The sequence below is a fragment of the Castor canadensis genome, chromosome 18, assembly GCF_047511655.1.
Source record: "Castor canadensis chromosome 18, mCasCan1.hap1v2, whole genome shotgun sequence".
NCBI lineage: Eukaryota > Metazoa > Chordata > Mammalia > Rodentia > Castoridae > Castor > Castor canadensis.
The window spans coordinates 8,686,609-8,710,300 of record NC_133403.1 but is presented as its reverse complement, the minus strand read 5'-3'; the positions used below and the strand labels follow the sequence as shown (position 1 = coordinate 8,710,300).

General features: G+C 38.8%; 1 long non-coding RNA gene across 1 annotated transcript; it reads left to right on the top strand.

Moving 5' to 3' along the window:
* Positions 1 to 13,744: 13,744 nt before the first annotated feature.
* On the top strand, positions 13,745 to 14,110 carry LOC141418830 (uncharacterized). Its single transcript, XR_012443467.1, has 2 exons — positions 13,745 to 13,893; positions 14,029 to 14,110. It is a non-coding gene; the product is annotated as an uncharacterized lncRNA (long non-coding RNA).
* Positions 14,111 to 23,692: the final 9,582 nt, after the last annotated feature.

The window sequence follows — 23,692 nt, the reverse complement described above, 5'->3', positions numbered from 1 at the left end:
TAAAAGTGGATTTTGGAAGTAATCCCAATGAGACCCTCACTGCATTTGATTTATAAAAAGCACTTCAGATGTGAAATTTGGTTCTTCTATTTCACCACGATGCTATTAATGCAAAATAGATAAAAGACCAAAATGTAAAACATAGAAAATCTATGAAATTCATACATAGAAATCTATGTAATTTTATGGAACAAAGAACTGGGCAAAATCTTTATGGTCTTGAGTTATGCAACAGATTCATATAAACAACATCATGAACAAGATGCATAAACAAAAGTTAAAACATTAGAGAAATAGTGGTTAAGGTAGGGAATCAGATCTAAGCTCTGTGACTCCAGAAACATCCTTGACACACTGAAGCCACACTTTAGTAACTCTGATTGCTCCCAGACAAAATAATAACTGTCATCACATTAGGTACAAATAAAATTCAAAGACTGACCCTTAAATCAGCCTGTAATTGCACCTTACAGCCACGAAAATCCCACCCAGCATAGTCAGCAAACAGACTTGATCAAAATAGAACCTCCCACACCATATTGTCATCAAAACAACAAGCTTAGAGAACATAGAAAGAATATTGAAGGCTGTAAGAGAGAAAAAACAAATAACTTATAAAGGTAAACCCATCAAAATCACAGCAGATTTCTCAATGGAAATTTCAAACAAGAAGCACTTGGAGTGAGGTATTTCATGCACTGAATGAAAATAACTTCAGGCCTAGGATACTTTACCCAAAATTGACAGAGCAATAAAAATCTTCCACAGTAAACAGAAACTGAAAGAGTATATGACCACCAAGCCACCAATGCAGAAGATTCTACAAGGAATTCTGTACACAAAAGATGAAAGCAGACAAAACCACAAGAGGACAGGAAGCATCAATCCATAGGAGAAAAGACATGCAATCAGAGAGTAACATTGATTTGACTGCACATAATCAAATCCTTAAACACCAAAAACAGCTAAGTGGCAAGAATCACCACATACCTATCAATATTAGCACTGAATGTTAATGGACTCAATTCCCCCATCAAAAGACATTTGGCAGCCTGGATTAAAAAGGAGGATGCAACAATCTGTTGTTTAAAAGAGATCCATCTTATTGATAGCAATAAACACCGACTTAGGGTAAAAGCCTGGAAGAAGATATAACAAGTCAATAGCCCCAGATAACAGGCAGAAGTACAATACTTGTATCAGACAAAGTAGACTTCAAACATACATTGGTCAAATGAGATAAAGAAGGACACTTCATAATAATAAAAAGTGCAATACATCAAAAGGAAATAACAATTATCAACCTAAATGCACCCAATGTCAGTGCACCCAATTTCATCAAACATGTACTAAAAAACTTGAAAGCACATATAGACTCCAACACAGTGATAGTAGGAGACTTTAATACCTATCACCAATATATAGGTCATCCATACCAAAAATCAACAAACAAATCCTAGAACTAACTGGTCCTATAAATCAAATGGACTTCAAACTATACTACAGACCCGTAGCAATAAAAAGAGCATTGTACTGGCAGAAAAACAGATGTGAAGACCAGTGGAGCAGAATAGAGGACCCAGATATCAATCAACACAGCTATGCCCACCTTAATTTTGACAAAGGCACCAAAAACATGTGATGGAGAAAAGACAGCTTCTTCAACAAATGTTGCCAGGAAAAGTGGTTATCTGCCTGCAGAAAACTGAAAGTAGATGCATGCTTGTCACCCTCTACTAGTATCAACTCCAAGTGGGTTAAGTACCTTAATATCAGACCCAAAACTTTGCGGTTAGTACACAAAAGAGGAGGGAATGCCCTGGAAATAACAGGTACAGGCAAAGACTTCCACAGTAGAACTCAGCATCCCAGCAGCTAAGAGAAAGAATGGACCAATGCAACTACATGAAATTGAAAACCTTCTGCACAACAAAAGAAATGGTCTCCAAATTAAAGAGACCACCCACAGAGTAGGGGAAAATATTTGCTAGCTATACATCAGACAAAGAACTGACAAACAGAAGATTCAGAGAGATCAAAAAATTAAACTTAAAAATCATGAACCAATAAAGAAGTGCACTACTGAACTAAACAGAACTTTTTCTAAGGAAGAAATCCAAATGGCCCCAAAACACATGAGAAATGCTCACCAATCCTGATCATAAAAGAAATGCAAATCAAAATCACACTAAGATTCCACTACACCCCTGTTAGAATACCTATCATCAAGAACACCAACAACAGCAAATGCTTGTGAGGATGCAGGGAAAAAGGAACCCTCATGCATTGCTGATGGGAATGTACCCAATGCATTTCCGCTTTGGAAAACAATAGGGAGTCTCCTTAAAAAAGTAAACATAGATCTGCCATATGATCTAGCAATACCATGCCTAGAGATAAGCCCGAAGGAATGTGACTCCAGTTATTAGACAAGCAACCGCACATCCATGTTTATTGCAACACTATTTATAATAGCCAAACTATGGAAACAGCCAAAATGCCCCACAACTGACAAATGGATCGAGAAAATGTGGTATTTATACACGATATAATTTTACTCAGCCTCAAAGAAGAATGAAATTTTATCATTCACAGGTAAATGGATGGAACTGGAGAACATCATCTTAAGCAAAGTTAGCCAGGCTTAGAAGGCCAAAAATCACATATTCTTCCTCCTATGCAGATTACAGACCCAAAACAAATGTGATAATATTATTGGACATGGGTCACACACTAAGGGAAGAGCACACATAGGAGAAATAGGGAAAGGAAAAAAAACCCCATAAAACTTGAATGTGGTTGATGTGTTCCCTGTTAAGGAGCAAATATAGTAGTCTTAAATTGGCAGAGGCCAATATGGGAAGGGGACCAGAGTAGGTAGTGATGAGGTCTGGTAAGAGGATCCCATGTGGTTTTCAATACACAAGTGCATTGAAGCAATGCTAGGAATCTCTCTGTATACCTATCTTTATCTCAAACTAGCAAAAATGATACGTCTTTCTTATTATCTCTTATGTTTTGTCTTCAACAAAATTGAAGAATAGGGCAGACCAGGTGCCCAGAAGCAGGGGAGGACAAACAATATATACACATGTAAGTAAATGTAAAAATGATAAAAGAAAAAGGAGAAAAGATAAAAAATTTACATTACATGTTATATTGTAAAATTTTAATAGGCTTATTAAAGCTAAATGATATTTTTCCTAAAAACACTGCCAAGCCTTGAAATTAAATAAATTTTAACATGATTCTATTAAAAAAAGAAACAAAAATTGATAAATGGGAATTCAGCCAATATAAAACTTTGCTCTATGAAAGACAGTTTTAGTAGAATGAAAATGTTTTGTAGCTCAGTGTAAGAGAACTTGCCCAGCATGCACAAGTCATGAGTTCAATCCCATTAATTAGAAAATTTGTAAAAATGAAAATTGTAGCTAAAAATTATTTAAAGTGAGAGATGAAATACGCAGGTTAACAGAGAATTAAACACTGTAAACATGTATGGAAACATCACAATTAAATCTCTTCATACAATTAATTCATATTAGTAATAACTTAAAACATGCAAAACAATTTAAAAATTATATCACTGTAAAGATATGGCAGGAACTACAGTGCATTCCTCACCTATAATGGACCTTTATCTCTCTTACTTCTTCCATGTGGGATGCAAGAATTTATGAGTGTTCTGATCAGGGAATGTTAGATATTACAACAAAATTATTTTATAAAATGTATAGAATGCTACCTTTCTGAGTAGATACATTGCACAGGATAGTTCTCAATTAAGAAGAAGTCACTTGATAGATTTAATCACAATTTATACTTCAATAACATCTTATTCAATAATTTAGATGGCATAAGGACTAGAAAAAGGAATAATCTGATAATTGTTCACTTTCAATTCTGCGCATTAGTAGCATAAGAGCCAAGAACCTGACTGATATTCTACTCATTTGGGTTGCATATTTCCATATGCATCACTGATCAACAAAATATAGATATAAAATGCCAAACATTTCTTTTTCTTATTCTCTTTCAAGAGCAGCTCAATATTTTGGGGGTGGGGGATTGGTTAGTACAATACAAAGAACATAGGTGTAGGTACAAAATGGCATTTGACACCACTACCACTACTTATCACATTAGGGTGATAACTAGTAATATTATTAATGTTTGCGCTATTTGCTTTTTTTCTGAAACGTAGCAAGCCCATTAACCTAAGCTTAAGGTACATACACAATACATGCATAATCTTAAGCCAAATACTTTTCATAATTAATATTACATTAAAAATTGGAAGTACTGTCGAAGGGGTGAGATTGACTTAAGCACAATGCATGTGCAGGTATAATACCATGGCAAAATCCCACTGAACAATTAATAGGCTCCTAAAATATGAAGGATAAGAATGAAAACCATGTCATTCCCATTAGTCTAGTGACTAATGGGAAGTCACTCACAGAAGAAGGAGGCTAAAAGAAGGAAGTAAAAATGGGGAATATGGTTGATGTGCTTTCTATACAAGAATGAATATAGAATTTCCAAACCTGTTGAAATTATCATAAGGAGACTATGGTAGGAGAAAAATGGTGGAAATAAAAACAAGATGGGATATAGTATATATATACATGGAAATGCCAAAATGAAACTTCCTGTATAGATATCTTAGACAAACAAAAATGTCTTTTTTCAAAAACAGAGACCATGAAGTAAAACAGGTCTTGTCTGAGGATTGATGCCAGTGGCAGGGAGGAAGATATAAGGGAACAGTGTGGGAAGGTGAAAATGGTGAAAATATTATATACTTGGGTGTGAGGTTGGAAAAATGAGATATGTTGAAACTATCCTAGGAATGAAGGGAACTGGATCAAAGATAATGATGGAGGGAGTGAATTTGATTAATATATATTATATGTACTTTTGTAAATGTTTCAATGCACTCCCAGTACAACAATAATATGATAATAAAAGAAGAAATTTAAAAATTGAAAACAATACTTGTGCCAATTTGTGTTTTGATTTAGTGGAACAAGAAAAAGAACAAAATTCAACTAGGGAGGGTTATACTGATTATAAAACTCTTAAAGGTCAAAATGCCTGCCATCTCTTTGTACTTACCACAGGCTATACAATGTCCTGAGAGGATTCATTGTGAGAAAAATGTCAACCACAACTTTAATAACTTAATTTGGAAGGAAAAATGGAAAGCAAATTATAAGGTGAGACTTCATCTGTGTTTTCAAATAAGTGCTCTTACTTATTCTACTTATAGTAAAAGTTGAAATCAGTTTATTATAAATACATCTAAACCATTAAATTTTTCAGCTTTTAGGTAATGTTCAGCACTTCATTTATACAAAGTCTATGACAAGAGGTCAGTTAGAGGTCATCTCAACTGAGGTGGTGACATAACCCACTCAAATTCTTGGCACAACCCCTCTGCAGTAAGATCACAGATTGCCTGGATATGCCACTGGTGATCTTTAATAGATGTTAACTTTAAAATATGAGAGATTTCTGCAAGAATCATGCATTCTGTAACATCTTGTTTATTAGCAACTATCAGCAATCCAGCTTTTTTAGGCTCTTATGTGTTAACCAATATTTAACCAATATTTTGCAGAGTTCTCTAGTTTCAGAAATTCTGCCCATACTATTGACAACAACTATTACAAACTATCAGTATTGTAAATGTTCCAGCAATAATGAAGTGATTCTAGTACACTAGGAAATGTGTACTATTGATCACTATATCTCTTCTACATTACTTCCTCTTGTAGAGGATATAAGTACAACTTCATTCATAGAAAATTGTGAAAGACAGTGGTTTTCCCTGACTTGCCTAACCCAAGAATGATAACTATGTGTTCTTGGAGATTGAGCAGTCTCCATACCCTGATGAAGACAATTCCCATTCTTAAGCAGAGGACCCTCTCCAGCCTCCTGGGAGAGCTGCCTTCACCTGGCTCAGGCTGAGGAACAGAGAGATGCACTGAGGCCTCTACATCTGCTGCTGCCACGTCAGCCCTGGCCGCTGGCCACTTCCATGGAACCAGAGTAAGGCTAACGTCCAGACATCCCTGTCAAGCACAAGGCTTGGTAGCTGAAGGGATGATGCTCCCTTGCTTGTAGACATCACAGGCCCCAGTCCTACTCCAGCTCTTCTCTTGCTCCTAGCTGTTTTGAAACCATATTGAATTTACAGCCCTAACCCTGTATAAGCACCCATCTGATTCCTGGCATAGATTTTCCTTTTCTCAACATTTCATGTAAATCAATCATGCAGTATGTGGAATTTTGCTGGTTGGCTTCTTCCATTTAGCATCACATACTCCATGATCATCCATGCTGTAACGTAACAGTACTTCACACCTTTTTATTGAAAAATACTAAGCTGTTATAATCACCTAACTTTTAATAATCAATATAGCAGGGCTGGGGTGTTAGCTCAGAGATAGAAATAGTGACTAGCTCCAAGACCTGGGTTCAATATCCACCCAGAAAAAGAAAGAAGATACAACCAATAAATTAGGTAATCCTTGGAGGAATTAAAGCAAAAATCCACTTAAGTGAGAATAGTTAACATTGATTGTTTTAGTGTACTAGACTTGGGAATATTATAAATTATTTTTATAATAAATCATATCCAAATGTAATGATAATATGTTTGGGGTTTCTTTTAATATTATTCTTCACTAGACTCATATTAGCCATAAAATGGGGGAAAAGAAAACAAGATGAGTGATGAATGAGATGGAACGATGGATGCTCTAGGCATTTGTGTTACAGACTTCTGTACCTTAAAAAATTTGCACAGTGGAAAATATGAAAAGAGAGAGAACTTGTTCCTGATGAGGTGCAAATGTCTTCATGTAAACAGAAGTTCAGTTTTCTAAAATGAAAGATTTCACCAGGACCACGAATGAAGCTCATTTACTACAAATGACCTATGAGGCCATGATAGGGAGAGGAAGTGAGGGTGACTGAGGAGAGAAGTGAGAGAAAAGCCCATGGCAGGGGAAGGACTGTGACATGGGCTGTGGGGTGATCAGCTGAGGAATTTGGGTTTTATTCAAAAAGCAGTGGGTGGTCACCATGGACCTTCCAGACTTGAATAAAAAAGGTCTCTATGGATGCCATGAAGAGAGAAAGAAGTGGAAATGGACATGAATTATTTCTATAAATGCCTTTGCACTGAGGTTTGGGGATCATTTGCAGAATGAAAGTAGATTTGGATGTAAGAACAGAGAGGAAGTAATGGCTTCTGCACCTTCCTGCCCAGATAGTCAATAAGTCTACAAAATCATTGCACTTCACTTTTAGACTGGAAAAGTGAGTATAAAAATACATTCAGGGAAAACTCCAATCATAATATTAACAAACTGAACAACACCCATTGAAAAATTTGAAATAAACTCATGGCACAAATATCCAGAAAAGTACAAAATATGGAGCTAATGCACACTACATTAAATAAAAAAATGTTTCATTGTGTAACAATAATATTAAGACTACATAAACTATTTTATAAATCAAGAAATCAAATCTAAACCCTATTAAAAATCTTAAACTATTATGTGATTTTTAAAACATTTATCACACAGTTTCATTTGATCATAACAATCAGCTTATGGTTATAAAAATCCCAGTCCACCTCACTTATTTGAACTGAATAGGGGCTGCTTAAACCATGGACTCGTCAGTGATGATGCAGTGATGTCACACATATCCGCTTCTTTCCCCTTTCCTTCCCTCCCCTTTCTTTCCCTTTCCCTTCCCTTCCTTTCCATTTTCTTTCTCCTCTCCTTTATATTTAATTATTTATTTCTCTTTCTTTTCTCTCTTTTACTATTGCCTTTGCTCCTCATCCCCACTATAGCTCCTCTTCTCTTACCTTGGGACTGAATATAGGGCTGGTTCATTCTGAGCATAGGCTTGGTGACTTAGCTCCATGTCCAGCATTGCTTGGCATTTATCTTGTGGGAAATTCTGAGTCTTTATAACATAAATTTTAATGTATGTACATGCCTGAACCCCCAAGAGAAGGACTCCTTTGCTGAGCGAAAAGTTTGGCTCTCATCTACTCAAGATGAGCAAACAAAGGAATCCAGCCATGGGGGTATAAATGGAGACAGTATTCTCTGCCACAGAAACCAGCTGGACTGTGATCTCTGGGTCATGGGAAGGTGTCCTGTGCTCAGCAGAGGATGCAGTACGACTTCACTCTGGTCCCTGCAGAGCTGTTCAGATAAGATCATACATACATGGGCCTCAAAAGCTAGATCTTGTTCTAATGGATTGAAATCAGGGAGTTTATTGTGTCTGGCCTGACACAGTCCCCTGAGCAAGTCCCTTTGTCTTGTCTCAGGAGGTGCTTCCTCCCAAGAATGTCTCAATTTTAGCAAATTTTAGTCATCCTTAGTTTGTGATATGAGCTGAACTCCAAACACAATGGCCTACAGAGAGATTGCATGGTCATAATGGACTCACAGTTGCCTGAGCAGCCCTCCTCTTCAGATGGTGGGAAAGAGAAGGAGGCCTGGAGCAGCCTAGCCCCATATCTCACTCAGGGTTTTGTGTTCATCATGGGCTGGGCAGGTAGGGACAGGCCCTAGAATCCTGGCGTAGCACCCAGACTGGTTCCATCTCTTCTGACTCAAGCCCTGAAAAGGTTAACCCTGCTCTGTTATAACCCACCCTGTGCGTCTGTATTTGCAGGTTGCCTCTCTCAGCCTGTACTGACTCAGAAAACTTTCTTCTCCACATTCCTGGGGATAGAAGACATACTCAGATGCACCCTGAAAGCTGATATCAACGTGGCTGAGAAAAACATGAATCTGTACCACAGAGACCAGGAAGCTATTCTAGTTATCTTTTGTACTATTACTCAGACTCAAATGAGCACCAGAGTTCTGGGTCCCAGCCACTACTTTGGATCAAAACTTGCGTCAGTCAATGATGGGTTTTTTGTCATAACTGTGGTCTAGTCTCATGATAAGACTGACTGTAACCATCATGATGATGATGGCCTCTATAGGGACATATGACTATATGATTGATATGATTGGGCACAGTGCAGATCTTCAGAGTGACACAGGTAGATGGGGAAGTGGGACATATAACTCAGACTTCTCAGGGACTTGGACTGTGACTCTTTTCCAAATTTAAATTATCTGACATGAATGCAATTACAGTTAGTGCTAGAATTAGCCCCCAAGTCATAATATCTGTCTTCTCTCTTTCACATTTATAGGAAAGGTGACATAAGGGACACAATCTATCTTCTCCATATGATCTACTACCAGAAGTTCTGGTGCTCTTTATCTAACCTTCAGGGAACCCATGCAAAGAAAATCTCTTTATGTCTCCTGATGTAGAGAGAACATTCCACTTCAGAGAAATGTTTAGCTCCCATATGCATGATATAGGTTTACACCTGGCTATCAAAATTCCAGGGTATATGACACAGGAAACTCAGGTCCTTTGTACTCTGACCCTTCTATTTTCCATGCAAGTGGGCCGGGTTCTGTGCATCATTCACTGAGTTCTGAAACCTTAGGAAATCTTGGTCCTCTGTTTCCTAATAAGCCTGTGGTACCTCTCAAATTCCCAGATTGATGGTAAAACTCCTATAAAATAAATATAAAGTTTTTTGTTTCACCACCTGCTCACTTACCCTAGTTTAATTATAAGAAGTATCACCCATGTTTGTACAATTTGCTTAGTGTTGAAATATATCAGTTATTTGGTGTCTAGAATAATAATAAAGTATAGCCCAAGGACCTGCGCATCTCAAAAGAGCACCAAGAGAGATGCTCCTTGATTCTTCCTGCATGGTGAAGAGCTCCTGAAGTACTGCTTTCTGTCATATTCAGTTTATTAATCCCTTCATTCTCTACTGACTAACAGATGCTTGTATTGGAGTAATCGTTTAGTGGATAAAAAGTTTACCCAAGAAAATATAAGTTAAACTATTCATATAAACATTTTTGAGCACTATGTTAGCATCAACTTCCTGGGAAGTGATTGTGACAATGAAATTTTAACCATTAAGGGAAATTGAGCTTAGCATTATGAAAGGGATGATTATGTCTCTGTCAAGCTCTGGTATAGGAGAGAAGCAAAGAGAATTTAGATTTGGCTGCAATACGTAGAGGTGTCTTGTCAAGCAGCTCAGATCTCTGCAAGCTCAGCTCAGCTTTTTGCAGATACATCTGTAGGTGGCTGAATTCCAGGATTGCTCAAAAAAAGCAATCTGAACTTCACATGTGCAGGGTACTGTAGAACTATGGCAAGAAACATTGAAGCATTGCAGAATAACATGGAGACTGCAGTGATGGCATTGGAGCATACCTGAAATCCCAGTTACTTGGGAGGCAGAGGTTAGAGAATCATGGCTGGAGGCAGCACAGGTATAAAGTGTGAGAATTTACCTGCAAAAAAAAAGCATGAATGGCCTGGGGCATGTTTTAAGTGCTAGAGCATTTGATTGAAAGCATGTGCTCTTGAGGTCAAACACATACACTGCCACAAAAATGCTGAGTGTGCATTACATGCAAAGTGTTCAAGATATGACAAGGAAAGGCCTGGCTCTTGGCCCACTGTGGAGGATCATGTGCACCAATGATCAGGGTCCTGTGTCCATTGCTCACCATGGAAGCACTATCCTCATAAGTTTCCTGAGGTGTACAGCTCACACCCTTCCTCATGGTCTCTTTTGCAGCATAGCTCACAGGGCCAGTTTTACGCTTGGTGAACACCAAGCACAGATAGAGATACACCAAGCACTGATAGAGATCGCACAGCCCACTGAAGAAGAATAAATTCACAAGAAAGGCCCCTCTCTGCCCAACTCTTTCCACACAAGTCACAGGAGCTTGATATTCAGGATGCAAAGCACTTCAAAGGGTATCACAAATAAGCATACCTCACGAGGTGAAAATATGGAAAGGATTTATTTTATTTAAAGATGATAAATTAGGACAGTAATAGGAACAAATGGAGAGAGAAGCTCTCTTGCTTGAAATGGAGGAGTGGGAGCCGAGAAGATTTTTAAAAAGGTGGTTTTCTCTGGTCTTGTAGTTTCTGTTTTGGGGGAACACATGCGGTCATACCCCTGCAATCCTGATTATGAAGACACTTGACTCTGGGTAGGTCGATTTAACCAAGTGATGGCCAAGGAGGGCCTTGTTGTTATTCAAAAACAAGGAGATATGACCTAGGCTTGTGCAAGTCACAGTAAGATTAGGTGTGAGTTTGATGATTTCCTTTTGCCAGACAGACACTTTAATTTCTGTCTCTGTAGCTATTCAGAGTTCTCAGCTTCAGGGCTGTGGATGTCGCTCAATTGGTAGAAACTTATGGCTACGAGTACCAAGCACCTTACTATAAATACATATACATACATATGTATTCACAATTTAAAATGTTCAAGCTAAAATATACATATATGAAAACATATACACAAAGTGTTTTGCATTTACATAGTTTACACTATTCGAACTCATCATCCCCAACAAAAATAATCATAGTAGTTTTTTATTGGTATTGAGTGAATTTTGTTTTTCAAAATAACGTCTTGAACATGTAACCACCAATGTGTCTGTTTTGGAAATAGGGCCTGAACGGATGACTAAATAAGGTCATAAGAGTAGCGACATAGTTCAATATGTCTGGATTTATTTATAAGAATAAATTAGGACACAGACAATACAGGATGAGCAAATGACAAGTGAGAACACAGAAAGATCCTGGTCATCTGCAATACAGGGCAGAGCACCCAGGAGAAATGAAGCCTGCTGCCAACTTGGTACATCACTACCAGGCTCCAAAAAGTGTGTGAAAATAAATTTCTATTGTTAAAGTCACCCTGTCTGTGGCTTTTTGTTAGGGCAGCCTGCAATCTACTACACAGGTGCATCATTCTAATGTACAAAGACTATTTTAAAAATAAGCTTGAATGATTGGTACCTAATGTACAAAAGGCGACTATCTGAAGTGACTGTAATACATTTTTCTGTAGAAGAATTACTTGGTGTCCTTTTTCTCTGCACCTGAGACATATCTACACACCTTTCCTTCACCTGACCCAGCTGTCTTTCCTAACCTCTCCAGATCAAGTCCATGCTAGGGCCAAATTGCAGGAGCAGTAAATAATCCAGGGCTGCCAAGGCTTCATCAATTCCAGGCAAAGTGAATAATTCCTCCTGCCAACATGAGGCATGGCAATCCTACTGTCAAGATCTTGAGAGATGTTGGGAAATGAACCCAGATACCCTGATTGGAATATGCACCTGTACTGAAATCTTAGATAAGACTGGGAAGTTTATTACTTTCTTCTTCTTTACCTCAGCTGTTGATTCTCCCCACTTTCAACATTCTCCTCATAATGGTCCCATAGTCTCCTGAATCCTGAGGACTCTGTCTTCCAATGCAGAACATAACATTCCATATATTCCACTGTAGATGATGAAAGCTATCTGACAATACGGCAGTGGAGCTCATCCATCACCATTCTTCTACAGAATACTAACAGTTCTCCTGGGGAATTACTACCCAACCTACCCTGGCTAAGACTGGTGAATAGACACTTGTCTTCCCAAAATAAAGCCATCCTGTTGTGATTGCAGTACTGTCATATGGGATTCAGGGATGATGAGGCACATTTAACTCATTTTATAGGAGTAGGACTAGGCTAAAAATGCACAGGTTTGATGACTCCAGAGATTATTAAACTCTCCAGAGTTTTGGAGATTAGGTTAAAAATAATTGAATTTGCTTAATATGTTGCAAGAATACTTAAGCTACATTGTTCTTTTCTTTTTTTTTAAATTTATATTCATTTATTCACATGTGCATACATTGTTTGTGTCATTGCTCCCCCATTGTTTTCTTGATTTTTTAATACTACATTTTGCACAAACATGACATGAATACAGTAAAAACACTGAAACATAGGTCAAAAACAACTTAAAAAATTAGAATTTTAAGATTTAACCATGATTTATTTTCTGTGTAATTTAAATGAGTTCATCACACTAACTTTCATATAAAGGATCTCATTAAAGAAAATTCAAATTTGGAGAATGGAACCTAAAAAACCCAAAAGCAAGCTACTTTTAAAATCTGCAAATACTTAGCTCAATTGCTTGGGGAGTCTAATTTCACCAGTAGAATTCTGAGTTAAATAAGATCTAGTGTCAGGTCACCTTTTCCATGGGTCAGTTGCTAGTCAGAGGCTCCTCAGAAACACTCAGCACGAGTTGGTAGTTGTGAGTAGGACATCACCTTTAAAGGATCAAATACCTACATGACAGTGACTGGGTCTGCTGCTCCTGTTCTCTCTCAGATCCAAGGATGGGCTCTGGCCCTAGGTGGGCTCATTACTAGTGCTTGTTGAGCCACTGAAAAGTGAAAGACAGGACAGGTGGCACTTACGGGCTCCAGGATTACAGGATGTAGCAGCTGCATCCCAGTGAAGACAACAAATAAGCAGAAGCACTATGAAGATTTCCTGAGACAATGGGAGCCTACCATTTTGTAGGACATGCAACTGGGTTCCATGCACAGGCTCTGACACAGGGATCATGGAAGGTTTTCTGAGTCCTGTGGGTGTGGTAAATGTCTGACCACCAGTGGGAGCCACAGATCTGAAAACAAATACAATTGCATTATCTCTCTGAATCTCCATTCCTATAAATTAACAAGCTTGGTAAGGAGCATATTTGCATGGGGGTGGGGAGATGGGGTAACAACCTGCCTAGAAATAAGCTGAGGGGATAAGAGACTTGGGATCCCTGATTCACTTGAGTGCCTGAAAGACTCAGCATTGAGACACCTCCATCATGGCCTGTGTTCCTCTTCTCATCATGGTCCTCCCTCTTTTCACAGGTCAGGTATAGGTCATGGCCACCACTTCCATAGAGATTCCAGTGCTCTTCCCAACACATTAGCCATTTTCTTTCCTTTCAAACAATTCTTCTCTTGTGTCCCTACTGGATCTTTAATGAAGATCTCTCTTTCTAGGGTCCCTCTCCCAGCCTGTGCTGACACAGCCACCTTCAGCATCAACTTCTCTGGGACAAACTGCCAAACTATCCTGCACCCTGAGCAGTGGCTACAGTGGTTACTCAGTGGACTGGTACCAGCAGAGCTCAGGGAAGAGTCTCCGGTTTGTGATGCGTGTAGGCACTAGTGGCATTGTTGGAGACAAGGGAGCTGGGATCCCTGATCGCTTTTCAGGCTCTGGCTCTGGGCTGGATCGGTATCTGACCATCCAGAACATCCAGGCAGAGGATGAGAGTGTCTACTACTGCGGGTCAAACCATGGCAGTGGAAGCAGCTACGTGTAACCACAGTGACACAGGCAGAGGGGAAATGAGACAAAAACCTACTGGCTGATCTGCCCTGTGCTCACTTCCCTCCCCAAACTTGACTGCCAGTAATCGGTAAGTTCCTGACCATAACTGAGATTTTCTGCCTTCTCAGATATATGTGGTCAATTCACATTAAATATTCCCTGGGTGTATTCCCTTGGTGTGTTCCTACAGTGTGTTTGGAATATTTGAATTTCTAATGGACGTCTGTGGTTATTCCCACTTGGCAATGTCATTGGATTTGGTGTAGAGTTCACAGTATCTTCATAGCACAATGCCACTGTCACTATCTCCTGTTACTTTTGCCCACATTCTAAGCTTTTGAGTGTTCCCCACAGTGCTGAGCACTGCATAGTTCCCTGGAGATTCCAAATTTGTCTCCTATCCACAAGGTCACAAATGCAAAAATGCTCAGCCTGGATTTTACTCACCTAACATCACCTCCATGTGCAAACAGAAGTAGGGTGCATGTGTGTGTGTGTGTGTGTGTGTGTGTGTGTGTGTGTGTCAGAGAGAGAGAGAGAGAGAGAGAGAGAGAGAGAGAGAGGTTGAATGAGAGAGAAAACCTACACGAGAGTGGAAGAATGTGATACACCTAAGGCTGAGGCTTTGGAAAGGGCCCCACCACATTACCCAGAGGGAATTTGTTCACATGTAGGAGAGAAAGTTCTAATGGAATCTCTCTGCCATGATTTTCTGATAGTACATACTTGTATTTAGGTCCAATTTAATAGGAAAAGGACATAACCCTTCAGAGGATATCTCTCACTTCAAAACATATGTACACATTTCAATTGTTATAGACAGGGGAAGTATTCAAATTTGTCTCAGTTTCCATAAGCTCATGTGTATAGAAATGTGAGGACCTGCTGATCCACTATGTTCTGAGTAAGGAAACCATAGGGAGGAGGTAGAAGCTGGAGCACATTCTGCGCATAAAATGCAAACTTCATGATCAAATAGAATGAACTATACAGGTAGGTGGGTGAATTTGTGTGAACATTTCACTTATCTATGAGCCTGTAAGAAAATCAGTTGCAGATAAAATTTAAAATTTTTGAGAAGCAGATATCAATGAGATTTTGTATCAAAGACCTTGACCCCAGAACCCTGAAATATCCTGGTGGCTAAAATCATAAAGGAACCATGATGGGTTTGGGAAATTAGAGCAGAATAATCAATTTGGGCTATAATATAATATATATTCATGGAAATATCACAAGGAAACTCCCTAAGTAGCTGCCTCTATCTCAAACTAGCAAAACTGTCATTTTTTTCATTTTTCTTTTTTTCTATTTTCTTCTATAAACATGGAGAAAAGGAAGGTGGAACAGGTCCTGCCTAGGGTTGGGGTGTTTATACAGTGGGAGATGAGAGCTGGTTGGGAAAGTGAGTAGGAGGGTGCAAAAATGTGTACACAAGTATATAAATGCAAAAGTGTTTCCTGTTGAATGGTTCCAGGAATGGGGGAAAGAAGGCATAAATAAAGGACAGCAGTGGAGGGGATGAATTCACATGATATATTTGGTAAATTTTAAGAACTCTTGTAAATGCCACAATGTACCCCAACCCAGTACAACAATAAAAAATTAAATTAAAAAAGAGATACAAAAAATGTCTAGCTCCGTACATGCATGGTACACGTGTATGGTAGTGTACCAGAAATCTGACATGTATGACACAGGAGACCCAAGTAACCTGTGCTCCAGAGCCAGGATGTGTAGGTCATTTCCTGGGATCTGGGTCCTTAAGGATGTCATTTTGTGCCAATATGCCTTCCAAGAAACTCCTAAATTCTCATGTTGAGGATGAAACTCCTATTAATCAAGCAAATGATTCTTGACCGCATTGCCTGGTCACTCTTCCCAGTTTAATCTCAAGAAATTTCCCCATTGTTTGTCCGATTGCATTAATTTTGAACTACATTATAGTTCTTTGTCGTCAAGAACAGTAATAAATTATAGTCTAAAGAGAGATTCCAACTAGTCCAGCAGGATCTGACAAGAGCTGCAAGGGAGATTCTCACTGGCACTTCCTGTATGGAGATGGGATGTCACCTCTATTTCCCCAATCCATTCATTTTATTCCATTACCAGATACAGGAAGAACAGCATAATAGTAATTGTAATGTGTAAGAAGGGCTTTTTTGTTCATTTGTTTTGTTTTTTTAGTGGCTATAAATTAAACTATTCACCATAAACTTTGTATAGATTATATCAGGATCTACCGCTTTGGCACTGATTAGGACAATGAAATACTGGTCTTTAAGGAAAATAAGGCTTAGTATCATGAAACAAGATGCTATAGCATGGCCCAGGTCTGGTATTGAAGAGTAGCAAGAAGAGCTTAGCTTTGGCTTCCAGGAAGAGCTGTCATGTCAAAGGAATCACGATGCTGTAAGTTCAACTTTTTTGCACATACATTATGACATAGGCTGAGATTTAGGATTATGCAAAAAAAAGTTGAAGTACATAATGTGAAGGGTGTCAGTTGATAGAGATGGGGCAAGAAACATTAAAGAGGTACAGTACAACATGGAAACAGCTTGGCCAGCATGTTAACACACACCTAGATTCCCAAGTATGCAGAGATAGAAGTTAGATGATCATGGTCTTAGGCTACCCCAAGAGAAAGCATGAGACCCTAACTGAAAAACATAATTAAATAGAGCAAAAAGGGCCTGGGACATACTGACATGGTAGAGCAATGGCCTAACCAATGCCAGGCCTGTATTCAGACACATGTGCAGCTAAAAACCTGGAGACTATAACAGTGAGAGGATATACACAATGCAGAGGGTGGACAAACATCTGACATGAAAGAGCCCATGTTCTAGATCAAAGGAGATGTGTCCCTGAGGGTCTTGTGGAGAATCACATAAAATACTTTGTCAGGTGTCTCTGTCTATTGCTAACCATCACAGCCTCTGGTGTGTCTAGTTTACACCCTTCCTGGTGGTCTCTTTTGCAGCACTGCTCACAGGGCCAACTTCACACTCTGTGCTCTGATAAAGATTTCACAACCCAAAGGAACAGAACAGATTTAGAAGAAAGGCTATTCTCTGGCCATCTCAAAGTAGTAGTGTGCAGAATGGATATTGGAGACAATATGTACAGATGTCTGATCAATACAAAAGAAAAAGCATGTTTGTCAAACAAGATCAAAAGGAAGAAAGAACAAGCTACACAGAGAGGCCTCTCTGCATGGTCACCTGCTGAAACACCAAATTATGTGCATGTTTTTCCCTCACGCTGATGGGGTCCAGTGGGGACATACCTTGCCAGTGCTTTAAATCTTGTTGAGGAGAAGGACCTAAGGTTGTTTATGTGGATTTTATATAGAGTTTCATTTATCTGAGTTAACACCAAATCGTTCCTCTATAAACTTTTCTGTGAAACTACCACCTGCCAAGTGAAATGGTCTCCAATTATGCATAGTTTCAAAAATTCTGATGGCCCACAACCTTGAGTGAATTCTCTTTTGTGATGACATATCCTCTGCACGAGGCATGGGTACAGATTGTATAATTGTTCCCCAGTATCTGAGTTATTGTCAGTGGCAGATAGTAATTCTCTGTGTCTCTGATGTGTGCCTTACTTCACCATACCACTTTGTACAGTAAAATGTATTCACAGGATACATGGGCAAATTCTGGGTAGTGTAGTAAACACAAAATCTCTCTCACTATAAGAAGAGAGCTTGCTATCATCTCAGGTCAATAATACAGGAGGCAATGCATTGAGTATTTTCAGTGAGGAACACCAACCCAACCTTCTTGTTCAAATTTCTTCTTATAGACCCGGTTGACAACATGTATGGTCACTTAAATTTAAATTCAAAAGCCAATAAAATCCTACCCTTCATACTTTAATTCTATTCCATTTTTAAATTCTCTAGAGGAAATTAATAAAATAATTGTCAATAAGGCCAGTAGTATATCCCAAGTGTAAAAATTAGTAGCTCCTTCAGTTAATAGGTCATGAAAATAACTCATTTTATTCAATTAAAACTCTCAGATATAATTAAACCATATGTCAATAAAATTGAGTTCAATCACTTGGAGAAGGCTATGAAAAATGGGAAAAATATTCAAAACCAGGAATGAGCAACAAGAGACAAGTAATACAGGTCATTGAATCTGAAAATAAAGGGGAGATATCACCAAGTGAATTCAACATTTATTGGTGAAACCACTTAGAGACCAAACTCTTTTAGACCAAAAGGCCAGTTAGGGGAGCTGTGGATTTTATCAGAAGATGTAAGGAAGTTCAAGACTGAACTATATTAGTTCCTGCACAGTTGTTTACTGGCACATGACAATGCTAGAGCAGCTGCTTCCTCCCAGGGGACAAATCTTCAGGTCCACTTCTGACAGTGTAACTGCTCTTGGGGTGAAGACCTTGTGTGGAAGGGAATGGTAAGAGGATCATATTTGCATAATTGATCTCACAAACACACCCCTTCCATGCAGAGTCCTCAGTAGGAAACAAAGGGCCACAAGAAAGAATAGCTACAATTCTGAGAGTGGAGATTCCTTCTGATGTCTACACTAAGGCACCTATTCCTCTCTTCTTTATTCATTTTCTTCTCATTTCCTTCCCATGTTAAAATAGATTTCAGATACCAACCTTTGGAGTGATACCTCAGCCTTTGTTATTTGGGTCACTAATATGCGTGTGATTTTGGTTTCATGGTCCAGTTCTCAGATGCCAGTGACTCAGTAGCTTCTCTGACCATGTCCCCAGGAGGGACAATTTCATTCATCTATGGCTCCAGCTTTGGAACTTTAACGAACAATCACTACCCATACTGTTCCAGCAGAAGCCTGCACAAACCCCCAGAACTCTGATTTGTAATGAAAATAAGAGACGTTTCTGGACACCTGCCCATTCTCAGGCTCTCTCCTTGGGGGCAAAGCTGTTCCGACCCTCTCAGGGGTTTGAGAAAAAAAGCTGGCTGGTGGAGAGTGGTGTACTACACAGTGACTGGGTAAAAAAAAATACAACATAAATTAACCGTTGACTTAGCCTGAGACTATGGGTGATTCTGTGACCTGAGAGTCCAATGGCCCCTCTTCTGAGCTTCCAGGCAGTCTAAATGAGAGAAAGGTGAAGGAAAGACATTCGGATGATTCTTACTTCCTCTGTTTCCTCAAGTGGAGAAAATCATGCTACCTCCTACCTGCTCAGTGAGGAGCATTCACTCAATGTAACCCTGGCCTGGAAGGTGGGCCCCAGAATCACAGATTGGGACTCACTAGTTCTTTCCATTTTGGGATGACAGACTCCCTTGACCAGGGAGCCAAGTCTTTTCTCAGGAGGTGCTTCCTCCCAGGGCAAAAACTGAAAGAAGTTAACACCTCCAGACAAAACCATAATTAGTAACACAGAGAAGTCTAAAAATTAAACAGCAGGATTGTGGGAATGATGTGAACATGCTGTGCCCATTACTCAGAGGTCCCTGATACTCGTCTTCTTGTGCTTATATCTGTGACCTCTGTATGTCCCATCTCTTCATGGCCTCCTCCCTAAGGACAGTCTCCTAATTCCTAGCAGTTCCCCCAGGCTACAAAGTAACACAGGCCAAAAAAATTCTAGCATAGGAACTGCTTCATAAAAATCCCAAAGTAAGATTTTTTTATGGAAACATTTACAAAAACCTACTAAGTGGCTGAAAGAAAAATTTAACATTGGAAAAGGCAATTTAAAAAATGTATCAAGATACCTTGTAGGTAAATAGTGGGATTTTTTCTGTTAATACCTGGTTTAGATAAGTGTAGGATGGGGACAGGGAAGGAGTTAAAATAAGGAATCTTGAAGACATTACACAAAGTAGCATTTTTCATGAAACTGACTAGACACGGGCAAGTGAACCCAAATGCAAGATTGTCCTTGGGTCTTCTCTGGGGGAATTTCTTTTGAATTTTTGTTTCTCAAGAGTAAATGTGAAACTGAAAATGCCTCTCTTATCCCTGCAGGAGACTGGACCTGTATGAATGTTGATGAAAAGTTGAGGAGAGTTCATGTCAAGCAATGTGGGATTGTGCTAAACGATTGCAGTGATGCCAAAGGAGCAAAGTTTAAGAAGTTCATAAAAGATTCCACTAATCGGAAAGATTGAAGTTGAAGATATGAGATGGGTGCAGGGAAAATGAAATTTTGACAACCTGTTTTTTCTTATTTTTTACTTAACATTTTATGTGCATAGATTAGCTTTATAGGGGAACTCATCCTAAACTTTCTGTATATGCTTCTGTATGTGCTTAGAGCTGTGACCTCTGTAAGTCACTGCATGACTTTTTCCCCAAGGTTTTTATTGCTTTTTCTATGTCCGCAAGGCATCAAATTTATGAATTCCAAGCCAACCATACCACAGAAACTGCTTCATGAGGAGCCCAAATTAACATTCTGTATGAAAACAATTGCAAAACCTAATATGTGGTATTAAAATAAACTTAAAAATGCAATGAGGAAAGTGAAAAAAATATATCTATCAAGGTATCACCTTGGGTAAATAATGGTTTATTTTTTCTCTCAATACCTTAATTGTATCAGTGTAGTGTGTGGACAAGGGAGAAGAAGTTAAAATTTTGACTCTTAAAGAATTGAAGAAAATTGCATTTTTTTTGAAGGAGAAATTGACTAGACTTGGGTGAGTGAGACCAAGTTCAATATTGTGCTTGGGGTTTCATGAAAGAACTTCTTTCCCAACATTAAATGTGCGACTAGAAAGAGTCTCAGACGACATGAGTGGCACAAGTGATGATAAAATATGGAGGACGGTTCACTTGAATGAATTTGGGATTTTTCCAAATGAATTCAAGAAAGCCAAAGATCAAAAGGAAAACTATTTTAAAAATCCAGTAATGGGAAACAATAAATTTGAAGATGGGAGGAGAGTGTGGGAGGAGAGTGCAGGGACTGTGAAATCTGGATTCAAATCTCAGTAATGACCTGAATTTTCTTCACCCCATCTCCCTGTGGAGTTGTAGCATAACATGGAGACTGCAGTGCTGGGACTGGCACACACCTGAAATTCCAGTTACTTGCGAGGCATAAGTTAGAGAATCATGGCTAGAAGTAGCACAAGCGTAAAGAGTATTTGGGGAAAAAAACCATGAAGTGCCTGGTGCATGGCTCTTGTGGTAGAGCACTTAACTTGTAAGCATGAGATCTTGAGTTCAATCCTATATACTGTCATAAAAAAAGGTACTGTTCATTGTGACCCATAGGCTTAAGATGCACAATATATGGAGAGTGTCCAAGATTTGACATGGTAGGATCTGGGTCTACACTGTGGGGGATTATCTGAAACCCATCATCACAGTTCTCTGTCCATTGCTCACTGTGGCATCACTATCCCTCCAAGCCTCATGGGATTTCTACCTCACACCCTTCTTCATGGTCTCTTCTGTAGCACAGCTTAAAGGGCCAGATTTACACTTGGTGTTCTGATAGAGAATACATAGCCCACTGAAGAAGAATAAATTTATAAGAAAGGTCACTCTCTGCCCACCTCTTTCCACCAAAGTCACAGGAACTTGATATTTAGGATGCAAAGCAATTCAAAAGATCACAAAAAGAGGACCTCACAATGTGAAAATAGTGCAAGAATTTGTTTTATTAAAATAAGATAAATTAGGGCAGAAATGGAAACAAATGCTTGAAATGCAGAAGTGGGATCTGGAAAGACAAAAACTGGTGTTTTTCTGCATGTTCATGTTTCCTGTGTTGCGGGAATACATGTGGTCACATCACGTAGCACTCCCAATTGTGAGAGACACTTGTCCTTTGTAGGTTTATTAACCAAAGGATGACCAAGGAGGGCCTTGTTGTTATTCTAAAACATGGATCTATGACCTAGGTTAATCCAAAACATAGTAATAATAGGTGTCAACTTCAGGATTTCCTTTTGATAGACATGCACTTTAATTTTCTGTCTGTGTAGCTATTCAGAGTCTTCTGCCTCAGGGCTATGGATGTTGCTCAATTTTTAGAAAGAGATGGCAATAAAGACACAACCACTTACTGTAAATACATATATATACACACATATGTATATATGTATATGAATGTCTATCTACATATATATGTATATCTATCTATCCACAATTCAAATCTTGCAAGATAAAATTAAAAATATATGAAAACATATATACAAAAATGTATTTTTAATTTAAGTAGTTTACCATATTCTAACTCATCCTCCCCAATAAAAATAATCATAGTAATTTCTTACTAGTAGTGGGTAAATTTGGTTTTTGCAAACTTACTTCTTGAATATGTAACCACAAATGTGTCAACATGTGGAGACAGACCTGAAAGGATGTAGTTATGACTAAATGAGGTCTTTAGAGTAGAGACCTAGCACAGTAAGTCTGTTGTTATTATAATGAGCAAATTAGGACATAGACAATACAGAATGAGCAAATGCCAAGTGAGAACACAACAATATGCAGGTCATAAACAAAAAAAGGATGGAAGATCCAAGAGAAATGATGCCTGATGACAACTTAGTCTTTCACTTCCAGGTACCAACAGTATGAGAAAATAAATTTCTACTGCTAAAGTCACCCTGTCTGTGGTATGTTGTCAGGCAACTTTAGCAGTCCACTGCACAAATATATCATCCTAATGAAGCAATGATTATTTTATAAATAAGTTTAGATGATTTTCATTTCTTATGTGCATACAAGGAATATCTGAAGTGACTGTAAAAGAGTTTTGTAGAAGTATCACTTGCTTTACATTTTCTCTGAACCTGAGATATATTCACATACCTTATCCTCACCAGACACAGCTGCTTTTATTAACTGACCTCTCCAGATCAGGTCCATCCTATGGCCACATCCTTATAATGGAGGAGCAGTCAGTGATACAGGGAGTAAGCAGGAACAGCCTATGGCTGTCAAGACATCATCACTACCAGGCAGAGTGAACATTTCCTCCTGCCACCACAGGGCAGTGAAATCCTAGTGTCAAGATCTTGAGTGATATTGAGAAATGTATCCAGATGCACTAATTGGGATATGCACCTGTGCTGAAATCTTAAGTCTGGGAAGTTTTCTCCTTTCTTCTTCTTTACCATAGCTCTGATTCTCATCCCCACTTTCAACATCCTCCCATCGTCTCCTGAATCTTGAGGACTCTCCTTTCTGAAGCAGAACATAACATTCCACACTTTCCAGTATAGATAATGAAAGCTATCCAAGAGTATAACAGTGGAGCTCATCCACCATAGTCCCTCTATTGTATCCTAAAGTGTCTCGAGGGGAATCACTACTCACCCATACCTGGCTCAAACTAGTAAATAGA